Raw genomic sequence first — 12,462 nt, forward strand, 5'->3', positions numbered from 1 at the left:
CACAGAGACTACACACATATATACATACATACATACATACTACACGTGAACACACATACATACACACATATACATACTACACACACATACAAGCACACACATACATAAACACACACACACACACACACACACACACACACACACACCTCCTCAATCACTCCTCAGCTCTGCTTGGATTTTCACTCAAGCTTTCTGTGTTTGGTGATGGTGACAGTGATATCATGGCTAGTGCTAGCCAGGTCCAGACTGGCACCACTTCATTTCTTTTGTCATGGTGAGGTGAGTGTCCTCTGAAAACTCCCCTGTGGACCGATTCAAATGGGGGTCCTGTTTCTCGGCATATCCGGCAAAAATCCCCAAAATGAGTCTAATTGGTCCAGCTGGGCCAGAAGCTGGTCCAAGAACCAATGTCAACAGCCAGGGAATTTCCCAAAACCATGGCAAAGGCTTGGGGAGTGGCTAGAGTTGGAGTTTAGTGGGCAGGCTGCTTGGCCAGTGAGTGGGAGACCTGATGTTTGATTCCCAGGACCGCATATAACTGGTCATGATTCTGCGCATCTATAACCTGGCGCTCAGGAGGAAAAACCAGCAAAGTCAGAAACTCAAGGTTCGAGGCCAGCCTGAGCAACAAAACAAATGCGGGAGGGGATGGCTGTCCTCTGATGAGAGGGCATGACATCTGTCACTGTCACATAGGCAAGGCAGAAGAGAGATCCTTAGAGAAGAGAGCCTTCAAATGGAAAACTCCAGGGGGCAGGACTCTGTAAGGTGGTGGTGAGGGGGAGCCGGAGAGGGGGCAGGAGGGTCTTCTAGCAAATGCAAGTGCTTTGGGGGGCACTGGAGGAGAAACAGGAGGCGCAGCGGGACAGACAGCTTCCCAAGAGGTTCCCCTCCCCTTCCCAGGGCCCTGATTCAGTCATGGGTTTCACTCTCCTGGCCCAGGCATCATCCACTGATCCAGACCACAGCTCTAGAATGTCAGCTGATGCCACCACAGAGCCACCGACAGATCTCTTGGGTCTCCCAGCTTGAACTGGGCAGACACTGCCAAATGCTTCCCTGCACTTGTGTGGCTCCCGGCACTCTGGTGACTTTTGGCAAAAGGGCACCACCTTCTAATCGGTCTGTAGTCACCATGTCCTAGGAGTGCCCTCCCTGGGATTACTTCTTTTCTCCCCACAAAAGTGTGAGGAACCCCTCCCTTTAAAAGAATAAAAGAATGGATTCCAGTCTGTGGCCCGAGTTAATCTGAAACTTGTTTTGTAGCCCAGGCTGGACTCGATCCTCAACCTCTTTCCTGAGGATGGAGCCCAGGGCCTGTGTACGCTGATCACTGAGTCACACTTCCCAGCCTTTGCCAACAGTCGGTCCTCATGTAACATACAGGAAATTGGAGACTCTCCATGGGTTGAGGGGTTTCAGCCTCAATTCACTGTCTCTGGCCGGACCGGTTGCCAGCCACACCACACCTCAGTTCATTCTCCAAGGTAGACAGCTCACACCCACAGAGAGTGCCAGGTTCTTTTGGGTTTTTGTTGAAACAGTGAGTCACGATTTCTGAAAGCCCCTCAATTTAAAGACCAAGATTGGGACCTCACCCAGGTGAAAGTTGAGGCACCTGATGCAGGGGGGACCTGGGTTAACTTCAAGACGTGGGTTCTGATTGGCAAGCTATCTCCCCTCTGTGAGCCTCGATTTCCCCTGCATGCAAGGAGCAGACTTTCAAGGCATAAGTAAGACCTGTGGGAGCTGAAGAGATGGCTCAGTTGGTGAGGTGCTTGCCCCATAGCATGAGGGGTTCAAATCCCATACCACAAGCCAGGAGCAGTGTTGCATATCTGGAACCTCAACTCTGTGGAGGAGGAGACACAGGAAGGACCCTGGGCTTTGCTGATTCAGTGAGAGACCATGGCTCAAGGGGGAAAAAAAAGTTGGAGACCAGGTATGATGGTGCCCACCTTTAATCCAAGCACTCGGGAGGCAGATGGCTTGGAGTTCAGAGCGTGGCAGTTCTAGAGGACCAGGGTTCTGTTCATGGCCTCCACATGGTGGCTAACGATCATTTGTAACTTCAGTTCTTTGGCTATGACCCCCCTCTCCTGGCCTCTGCAGATACTAGGCATGTGCCTGGTGCACAGGTGTACACACAGGCAAACATCCGTACACATTAAAAAATCTTTTAAAAAATTAAATTTCAAATAAATACATACACAAAATAAGGTAGAGAGTGGTGGAAGAAGGGAGCCCCTGTGGCTTCTGGTGTTCATGCACGCACACACAAGCATGCACATCCATGCACACATATGGGCATGCAACCTACGTGTGTACACCGCAGAGATTTTTTCCTTTCTGAAGGATTACGATGTTAAGCGGAAACTGGCTTGACACAGTGCCTAAAACTTCTGTCTGCTCAGTGACCATCTCTTCCCCATTTCCTCTCCTTGGTTTGATGGACGGACGGACAGTTTGAAAAAGTAGAAAAGGGTGAGAAAGAAAACTTCCTCTCCTGTCAGGCCTGGTGGGGCACACCTTTAGTCTCAAGACTTGGGAGTCAGAGGCAGATGAATCTCTGTAAGTTCGAGGCCAGCCTGGTCTGCAGGGTGAGCTCCAATACAGCCAGGGCTACCCACAGAAACCTTGCCTTGAACCCCCCACCCCAAAGAACCAAAACTTCTCTTTCCCCTGAGTTCCTGGAGCCACCCACTTCCTCTTCTTACATAACCATGAGAAGGGGGTTCAAAACCACTTCCAGTGTACACAGAGTTACTCGGAGTGTTCCAGAATACAGGCTGCCACCCAAGCCTTCTGGAGGAGAAGACAGAAGGAATAGGAGTTTGAGGCCAGCCTGGGCTACATGGGACCCTATCTCAATAAAAAGGAACAGCTTTTCCTGTTGGTACATGCCTGAGCTGCCAGCACTGGGGAGGCAGGAAGATGACAAAACCTCTAAGTCGCCTGGCCCATGTAGCAAGTTCCAGGTCAGCCAAAACCACATGTTGTCTTATTTTATTTTTTACCAGTGCCAGGCATCGAACCTAAGCCTTTACACAAGCTAGGCAAACACTCCACACCTGAGCTACAGCCCAAACCCTTGGTTCTTTTTTTTTTTTTTTTTTTTTTTTTTTTTTTTTTTGAGATAGAGACCCATGTAGCCCAGGCTGGCCTCAAACTCACTATATAGCCCAGGCTGACCTTGAACCCCTCATCCTCCAACTTTCTCTGGTTGTGATTGCAGCCTGTAGTCCGTGCTCAGCTCAGCACCTATTTTCGGTTGGCTTATTGATAACCAATAATGCTTTATTTTTCAGACACATTGGAGATCTGAACTCTCCCCCACCCCAACATCACTCTCCAGTTCCCCTTGACATTCAACACGTGTTCCCTAGGAACAGGACACTATTGTTCACAATCACAGAACTTTTAGTGAATGTGGATAAGTTACCCTTAATGAGGGATTAAAGTTGTGTGCCGCCACACTGGCTTTTTTTTTTTTTTTTTTTTTTTTGGAGACATTGTTTCTCATTGGCCTGGAGCTCTTTAATTAGGCTATGGGCTATGCTGGCAGGGCAGTAGTGGGCTCCATGGATCTGCTTGTTTTTAATGCCCCAGTTCTGGGGTTACAGGTACATACCCACGCTTAGCCTCTTTGTCCCCTGTGACACTGGGGTTTTTGCAGAACACAGTCCGTTACTGCACAGCCCGTCTTGATCAGGGTTGCTACTGCTGTGATGAAACGCCACGACTAAAGCTCCTTGGAGAGGAGAGGGTTTATTCAGCTCACACTTCCACATCACTGTTCATCATCAAAGGAAGTCAGGACAGGAACTCAAGCAGGACAGGAACCTGAAGGCAGGAGCGGATGCAGAGGCCATGGAGGGATGCTGCTCACTGACTTGCTCCCGGTGGCTTACTCAGCCTGCTTTCTTATAGCACCAGGCACCACCCACAATGGGCGGAGACCTCCCGCATGAATCACTAATTAGGAAAACGCCCTACAGGCTCACCTACAGCCCAAGTTTATGGAGGCATTTTCTCAGTTGCGGTTCTCTCCTCTCAGATCACTCTATCTTGTGTCGAGTGGACATAAAACTATCCAGCGCAGTCTGTGCCTCCTCTGGATAGGTGTAACAGCAAGAGAAGACCCTCATCCCTGCAGGAAGAAGGCCTGCAGTGAGAGAGAGAGAGGCTCTGAGATTCCCAGCCTGGCTAGGAGCACTCAAGCTTGGCCTCGTCACCTCGAAGCACCTTCGGCTGGCAGTAGATGCTAATTGCTTCCCAGGGCCAGGCTGAGTACCATCTTTGTTCAAGAGTAGCAGCGATGTCCTTGAGTTATTTTAAGGACCCGGGCTCCGTCTCAGCCTTCGGTCACATGCTGGAATAGCCCCTCCCTTGTATGCTTTGTTCTTGGATTTCCCGTTACCTTCCCAGGGAGATTTCATCCTAAAGCGACTACAGAACTAAAGTGCACTGCAGTCGTGGAGGTAACTGAGACAGAGACGAAGAAAACTCGGCGTGTTCGCCGCACAGCTAATATGTCTGCCTTCATCTCGGAGCAGCTAAAGGAGCTAAAAAAAAGGACCCCGAGGAGACTTTTGAGGCCTTGGATGATGCAATCAAACAGGCCCGAGAAGCAACCGGGTGCTGGTTCTCCGTGAGGCGTTCTGAGATGATTCGGAAGAGACAGACTATGTCTATGACCCAGAAGAATTTCAAAATGTGCTGTTGCCAACTGTTCACGAAAAAGGTCCATCAGGCAGGAGCCCAAGGAGTCCCCTCAAAATGACCCTGGACTCCTCGAAGCTTTGGAAGCCTTGATGAAATCTCACGCTCTCTTCTGGGTACCAAAGCAGAGATGGCACATCATAGGGTTTCTGACTTTTCAACTTCCTTGTTGGGGTAGGGATCTATTGCTTGGGATTTGTGTCTTATGTCTATGAAGGGTACATTAATAATAAAGCCTGCATTCATAGAAAAAAAAAAAAAAGATTGGCTGTGGAGGCGAGTGCTGTGGTACTTGCCTTCAGTCCTAACATTACGAGGCAGGTGGATGTCTGAGTTCAAAGCCAACTAGTGCAGGGCTTTATAGAGCTACATAATGAGACCCTGTCTAACAACAACAACAACAACAACAACAACAACAGCAACAAAACTACAACCAGGGGCTGCAGAAGTGGCTCAGCTGGTAAAGCCTTGCAATCACAAGGACTCGAGTGTCACCGAAGAAGTCACATACAAAGCCAGACATAGTGGCACTCGCTTGTAATCCTAGCATGGGAAGATGGGGACAGCAGATCCCTGAGGCTCCCTAGCCAGCAGTGAGCTCAGGGTTAGTGAGAGACCTTGTTTCAAAAATTAGAAGGAAAACAAAATTAAAGATACACAATGTCTGACAAATGACTCCTGTCATCCTCTGGCCTCCAGCGCATGCGCAGCTGAGCATGCACCCTTTTGATCTAGATGAGCACGGTTGCTCAAAGCTACAATCCCAGCACTCAGAAGCTGAGCTGAGGCAGGGGAGCAACCCAGTTCAAGGCAGTGTAAACTACAAAGACTGTCTTTAAAAAAAGAAAGAAACAAAGAAACAAAGTAACAAACACACACACACACACACACACACAGAGAGAGAGAGAGAGAGAGAGAGAGAGAGAGAGAGAGAGAGAGAGAGAGAATTGGACTGGAGAGATAGCTCAACATTTAATATGGCTTTATCTTTTCAAGAGGACCCAAGTTCAACTCCCAAGACCAACACAGCAGCTCACAAGATTCTGTAACTCCAGTTCTGAATCGAATGCCCTCTTCTGATCGCTGAGGGCACCAGGCACTCTGTGATGCAAAGACACACCTGAGACAAAGCACATGAAACAATGAGGTTTTATTTGTTTGCTTGTTTGGCTTGTCAAGACATCATCTCACCGTGTAGTACTAGCTGTCCTGGAACTTGTTCTGTAGATCAGGCTGACCTCGAACTCACAGAGATCCGTTTGCCTCTGCCCCCCAAGTGCTGGGATTAAAGGTGTGCGCCACCACCACCACCACCACCCCGTGTGGACTGGAAGCCTCCTAAACAAGTGTCTTCCCCCAACTCGGCTTTGTTTTCCTTGGTGACTCTCAGACCAGCTAACTCACCTATGTCTTGTCTGTCTCCTACCAGAAGGAATCTGGCATCAGGAAGCACAAGGATGCATCCCAGCACCTGGGACTGCGCCCAGTGGGTATTGAATAACAACATGGCAGTGAACGTCCACAGTCCTAACTAACATTGGGATGTGGAGGCAAAGGAACAGAGTAAGCTTAACCTCATACTTGTCTAAAAAGTGAGTTTGCGGCCAGGCTGGGTTACGTGAGACTCTGTCTCCAAAAAGAAAAGAAGATGAGAAAAATAAAATAAATACTTGTAAAGTTAGGGATGCAGATTACAGGTAGAGCATTTGTTCTGTATATGGGAGGCTCTAATTTTGATCTCCAGCAGGATGATAGGTAGGTAGGTAGGTAGGTAGGTAGGTAGATAGATAGATAGATAGATAGATAGATAGATAGATAGACAGATGATTGATAGATGATTGAGAGAGATAGATAGATGATAGATAGATAATAGATGATAGATAGACAGATGATTGATAGATAATTGAGAGATAGATGATAGATAGATGATAGGTAGATAGACAGATGATTGATAGATGATTGAGAGAGATAGATGATAGATAGATGATAGATAGATAGACAGATGATTGATAGATGATTGAGAGAGAGATAGATAGATGATAGATAGATGATAGATGATAGATAGACAGGTGATTGATAGATAATTGAGAGAGATAGATAGATGATAGATGATAGATAGATGATAGATAGACAGATGATTGAGAGATGATTGAGAGCTAGATAGATGATAGATAGATAGATGATTGATAGATGATTGAGAGATAGATAGATAGATGATTGATAGAAAGATGATAGAGATGACAGATGATAGATAGACAGACAGACAGATGACAAATGGATGGATAGATAGATATGAAGTGGAAACTTAAGGGTTCTTTGGAAAGTTGGTTGGATGGTGTTTTGCTGGGGCAAGCATGTGAAGGAACGTGTAGCTGAAGCAGACACAGGAGAGAGAGGACGTTCTGCTAAAGCAAGCATGAGAGAGGACATGTGATGAAAGATTCTTTGCTAACAACATGCACGTATTGGTCCGCCTTACATTTCGTAGTTGAGCTGTGTTTGTCGGGACTCCATAGACAGAATCGCACCAAAAAAGCTGGCATCGCTCCAGGTCCCTCCTGCTGACTTGAGCAGAGGCCTGGCTAACTCTGCTTGGTAGTGCTCTGTCCATATTAGATGTCCCAAGAGCCTGCTGAATGGATGAATCACACAGCCCTGTAAGTTGATGTCATTATGCAGGTGAAGGCTGGCACAAGTTAGATCAAGGCCATGATTAGACAGTAAAAAAATAATAATAATAATAATAAGGTGGGGACAGAGGTTTTGTAAGGCAGGAGAGGAGAAGGAAGAAGAATCAAGATGGAGACGGGGCAGGATGACCCAGATCCTGGTGGTCTTGAATTGCCAACGTTGGTGGCATGGATTTCTGTAGACAAATTTATCTTATCTAGGTGGGAAGTTTATATTCTTATCAATTGGTTGTGAGTTTATTGTGTGGATGTATTGTGGATTGAGAATTTAACATAGAGATCTGATTGTTGGGTTACAGTTTGTTGAGTCTGATTTTAACAGGTTTTGGGGAGTTTATACCATAACTATTAGGGGGCGGATGTTGGGAATGTAGACAGAACAGTGGCAGAGAGTTACAAGAGGGTAGCCACCACTGGGATGCTCTGTCCATGTTAGATGTCCCACATGGACGAATGCTGGAAATGTGAGCAGAGTCCACAGTCAGAGAGCCGCGAGATAGGCGGTCTCTGGATGAAACTGGTGTGACAGCAACCTGCCTCAGTCAGAGAGTACTTGGGGGCAGTGTGGAGCCGCTGAGATAAATTAGCGCTGGTTCCAACAGCCCCACAGAGCTGGAACTAGCGAGAGAACGATGGGCCGCCATGGTACACGCTGAAACCTTCCTGCCCTTTTTTATTTTTACCACAACACAGTCCCACCTGAACGTTCAGTCAGAGGTTCATCCGAGATTGCTGTCTGTCTGTCTGTCTGTCTGTCTGTCTGTCTGTCTGTCTGTCTGTCTGTCTCTCCCACAGCCTCAGCATTGAAGACAGGAGAGTCAGACAGGCTGGTGCCAGACTGGACCTGGATGTGGTCATCAAGGTCATTATGGGGGCAGTGGAGACTGGAGCTAGAGGTGAGGGAAGCTGATGGGGAAGGTGTCCCTATTTTTGATCCTCAGCCTCCAGCCATAACCAGTTTCCAAAAGGCCACAGGTAGCAGTAGGGAAGGCTATTTTGTTTTTATTTTTATTTTTTTACTTTCAGTGGCGTTTTTAAAACATTCTTCTCGGGGTTGGGGATTTAGCTCAGTGGTAGAGCGCTTGCCTAGCAAGCGCAAGGCCCTGGGTTCGGTCCCCGGCTCCGAAAAAAAGAAAAAAGAAAAAGAAAAAAAAAAACATTCTTCTCTCATACATTATGTCCTGACAACCATTTCCTGTTCATTTTCTCCACCCAGTCTGACCGTTTCCCCCTCCCCAACCACCCCCACTGTCCCCCAGATCCACCCATCCTCCGTTTCTCTTCAGAAAAGAGCAGGCCTTTTTAATCAAAGCCCGAGACCATTCAGAGACGCACTGGGTCTTCAGCGACAAGTCCACCTGAAGAAGCACCCTGATCATACCTGACGCGGCACACCTGGCCCCAGCCAGACCCTCTGTCCTAGCCCATCGTGTCGGAAGGGTTCATAAATGGCAGTTTGGTGGAGTCTCAAAATTAATAGCCGTCATAGCCGGGAATAGGAACCCGCCCTCAACCTCCTTCTGCTTAGCCCTGATCTTAACTCTCTCAGAATCTCCCAAACCCTGATTTCAACACCAGCCTCCACTTCATCCTGCCTGGGGCTCTCTTTCTTGCACCATACAGACCCATTTCTGTTGTTTATGGCTTCTGTACTGAGAACAACAGCTTTTTGCCCCTTGTCTCTTCCTCTGCGAGGTCAGAGGGAGAAAGGAATCATCTAATAATAACCCACTTTGCATGCCTGGTCTCAGGGCGACAGCCATTGCATATCCACTGCCCAAACGTCGCATGCCTTCACAGACAAAGGACTGAGACGCCGAGAGGTTAAAGAACGTTCCTAGGGGCTGGGTGGCTTAGTGGGGAGAGGGCCTGCCTAACATGCACAAAGCCGTGAGTTAAATCCCTAAGGCCACTTAAAGCCTGCCACCATGCCACACACCTGTAATCCACTATACACTGTATCAACAACTTGATCATTATTAAGTACCTTCTTGGCTTAGGCAATACTCACAACTTATGTTCTCTCTCTCCCTCCCTCTCTCTCTCTCTCTCTCTCTCTCTCTCTCTCTCTCTCTCTCCCCCTCCCCACCCAGACCCATATGAATAACTTGCCATAAAAATCCTACCTATTTAGCAATGATAAAATTGGGATTCAGAGAGGTTAAGTAATGTATCCAAGGTCACACAGCCTACTAAGGCATAAAGCACTGTTGTGTTGATTTCTAAGCACAGAGCAAACAGGTGCTTGGCATGTGCACACATCTACTAAGTTTTTATAAGGACAATGGTGATCTCCAGGTTCACCCTCTGTCCACTTTCCCATGACCCAGGTGATTTGGAGAAAGATTCCAAATGATCCTAGTCCTGATTGCTTCCTCACAGCTGCATGTAGCCCTGTGCCTCAGCCTTGGCCAAGGGAAGGCTCCCAGAGTGAGCCTTCTGGCCTACCTCTGGCTCCTTCCCTCCAATGCCTTCTTGAGCTTCTTCCTGAAGTTGGACGGCAGATATGGTGCAGGGAACACCAGGAGCCATCTGGAGGAGAATGGGTCTCTCAGGATGCTGGAGCGCCAGGCTCCCCAACCCTGTGATTCCCACAGCAAAGCTAGACACCTGGTGCTGATGAACCTTCTGCAGGACGAAAGAAAACACAAAAGGAAGGGTCAGGGGAAGTCCAATGTGGCAGTGCAGAATCAGAAATTAAAATAAAGGTCATCATCGTTAACTACATAGAGAGTTTAAGGCTAGCCTGGGATACATGAGAGGCAGCTCAAAAACAAAACCCCCCAACAACAACAACAGCAACAAAAACAAAAACCAGGGCAGGACACAACTGTCTGCGACACCAGTTTCCAGGGGATCTGACACCCTCACACATACAGGGAAAACACCAATGAACATTAAATAAAAATAAATTATATATATTTCAAAAAACCCAGCACTTGGGAAGCAGAGGCAGGTGGATCTCTGTGAATTTGAGGCCAGCCTGGTCTACCCTGATGCCTCCTTTTCACTTTAAGTTCTGGAAAGGGATGGTGGGGCTCCACAGATCCTCTTTCTGTTTCTGTTTTCTGTTTCGTTTCCTGGTTTTAAGAGGCAGGGTGGGTGCTTTGCATTCCTTGGGCTCCACATCATCTGGAAGGGGGCCCCACACCCTGACTGAAATCCAGCGCTCAGAAAGTGTGGGCCCAAGGAATTGTCTTCTCTCTATAAATTCACTGTGTTGGGTGTTTTGGCTTAATGACAGGAAGATGTCCAATACCTGTTTGTAATCAGTTGTGTGAGAGAGACTAAAGTCTTTCCATAGTTTAGGAACCAGAGTCCAGAATCCCAGTGTGCTCCAGACCATCCCTCCTCCCTCTTCTCCCCTCCTCTCTCCCTCCTCCACCTCCCTCCTCTCTCTTCCCTCCTCCCTCCGATCCCAGGCTGTTAAACATTCTAAAAAAAAAAAAAGCACTACATCACTGAGCAATATTTTAAGAAAATGCACAAGTATTAATTTACGCTCATGTTTCTGCCTGTGTGTACGACTGTGTACCATATGTGCACCTGGTGCCCAAAGAAGTTGGAAGTGGGCTTTGGACACCTGGGCCTAAAGTTATACAGATGGTGGTGAGCCACTGTGCTCTACAAGGGTGACAATCATCCCTAACCACTGAGCAAACCCTCAACATGAAATTACATTAAGAATGTATTTTGGGGGCTGGAGAGATGGTTCAGTGGTTAAGAGCACTTTTGCTCTTCCAGGGGTCCTGAGTTCAATTCCCAGCCACCCACATAGCAGTTCTCAACCATCTGTAATGGGATCTTACCCCCTTCTCTAGTGTGTCTGAAGACAGCTACAGTGTACTCACATACATAAATTAAAAATCTTTTAAAAATGTATTTTTATGTTTGTCTGTTGAGTGTACTTGTGTGGTCATGCTGTGGCAGCAATGAACTCAGACGGTTAGGCTTACGAGGCGAGCACTTTATCCACTGAGCCCTCTCGCCCTCTGCTATTTATATATTTTTTTTTAAAGACAAATTCTTAGCTAAGTTGCCCAGGTTGCTCTTGAATTTACTTTGTAGCTGAGGCAGGTCTCAAACTCACAGTGGTCTTTTTGCCTAAGCCTCCGGAGCTGGCTACTTTTATGTCGACTGCACACAAGCCAGCGGAAACCTCAATTGAGAAGATGCCTCCGTAATATCCAGCTGTGAGTGATTTTCTTAACTGGTGCTCGACGGGGGTGGGGGGTGGGGGGGGAATTGTGGGTGGGGCCGTCCCTGGGCTGGAGACCCTGGGTTCTATGAGAAAGCAGGCAGAGCAAGCCCTGAGAAGCAAGCCAGTGAGCAGCTCTTGCCTCCAGGCTCCTGTCCTGTCTGAGTTCCGGTCCTGCCTTCCTTCAGTGATGGGCTATGACACACATAGACCCTTTCCTCCGCAACGTCTTTTGGTCATGGTGTTTGATCTCAGCAGACAGTCACCCTCCTAAGGGACTTCAGTGTGCACCACCACACCCTGTTAACATTGGTTTTACCCTGTCAGTTTCCCATTCCTTCACCACAACAGCCTGATATCTCTGATGCCCCTTTTCACGCCCGTGTTGAGGCCTATGGGGTTTGCTTGAGCCAAGAAGGCTGAGTGCGTTGAATTGGCCAACTAGAAATCTCACTGTTCCACCCTGAGTGGATCCAGAGCTGCTCATGTATCCCAAGCAGCCAATGTGTCAGCCTTTGGAATTCAGAAGGCCGAGGAGTGGTTTGTTTTTCTGGGAACAGGACTCCCTATATAGTCCAGGCTGATCTTGAACTTGTGACCCTTCTGATTCAGCTTTCCAGATGCTGGGATTGTGTGTGTACACCAACACCTCTGTGTCAATCCCTGGGATGTTGCCAGAATTATTGGGGAATCACTGGTTTCTTTTAAGTGTTTAAGCCGGTTGTGGTGGCGCACACCGGTAGGATTTGCTGAAGGAGGCAGAGGCAGGAGGATCACGAGTTCGAGGCCAGCCTGGGCTACACATTTAAGTGTTTAAATGTACATGTAATTTACTTGTTTTGTGTGTGTGCA

General features: G+C 47.8%; 1 long non-coding RNA gene across 2 annotated transcripts in view; it reads right to left on the reverse strand.

The window, feature by feature from the left end:
• Positions 1 to 5,675: 5,675 nt before the first annotated feature.
• The window catches only part of LOC120101788 (uncharacterized), a 16,491-nt gene continuing 9,704 nt past the window's right edge, over positions 5,676 to 12,462 (reverse strand). For both annotated transcript variants that reach the window (XR_005502724.2, XR_005502723.2), the window contains 2 exons: positions 9,861 to 10,040; positions 5,676 to 5,842 (listed from right to left, as the gene is read on the reverse strand). This is a non-coding gene — a long non-coding RNA (uncharacterized LOC120101788). The remainder of the gene's footprint in view (positions 5,843 to 9,860; positions 10,041 to 12,462) is intronic.

This window comes from Rattus norvegicus, chromosome 3, assembly GCF_036323735.1.
Source record: "Rattus norvegicus strain BN/NHsdMcwi chromosome 3, GRCr8, whole genome shotgun sequence".
Lineage (NCBI taxonomy): Eukaryota > Metazoa > Chordata > Mammalia > Rodentia > Muridae > Rattus > Rattus norvegicus.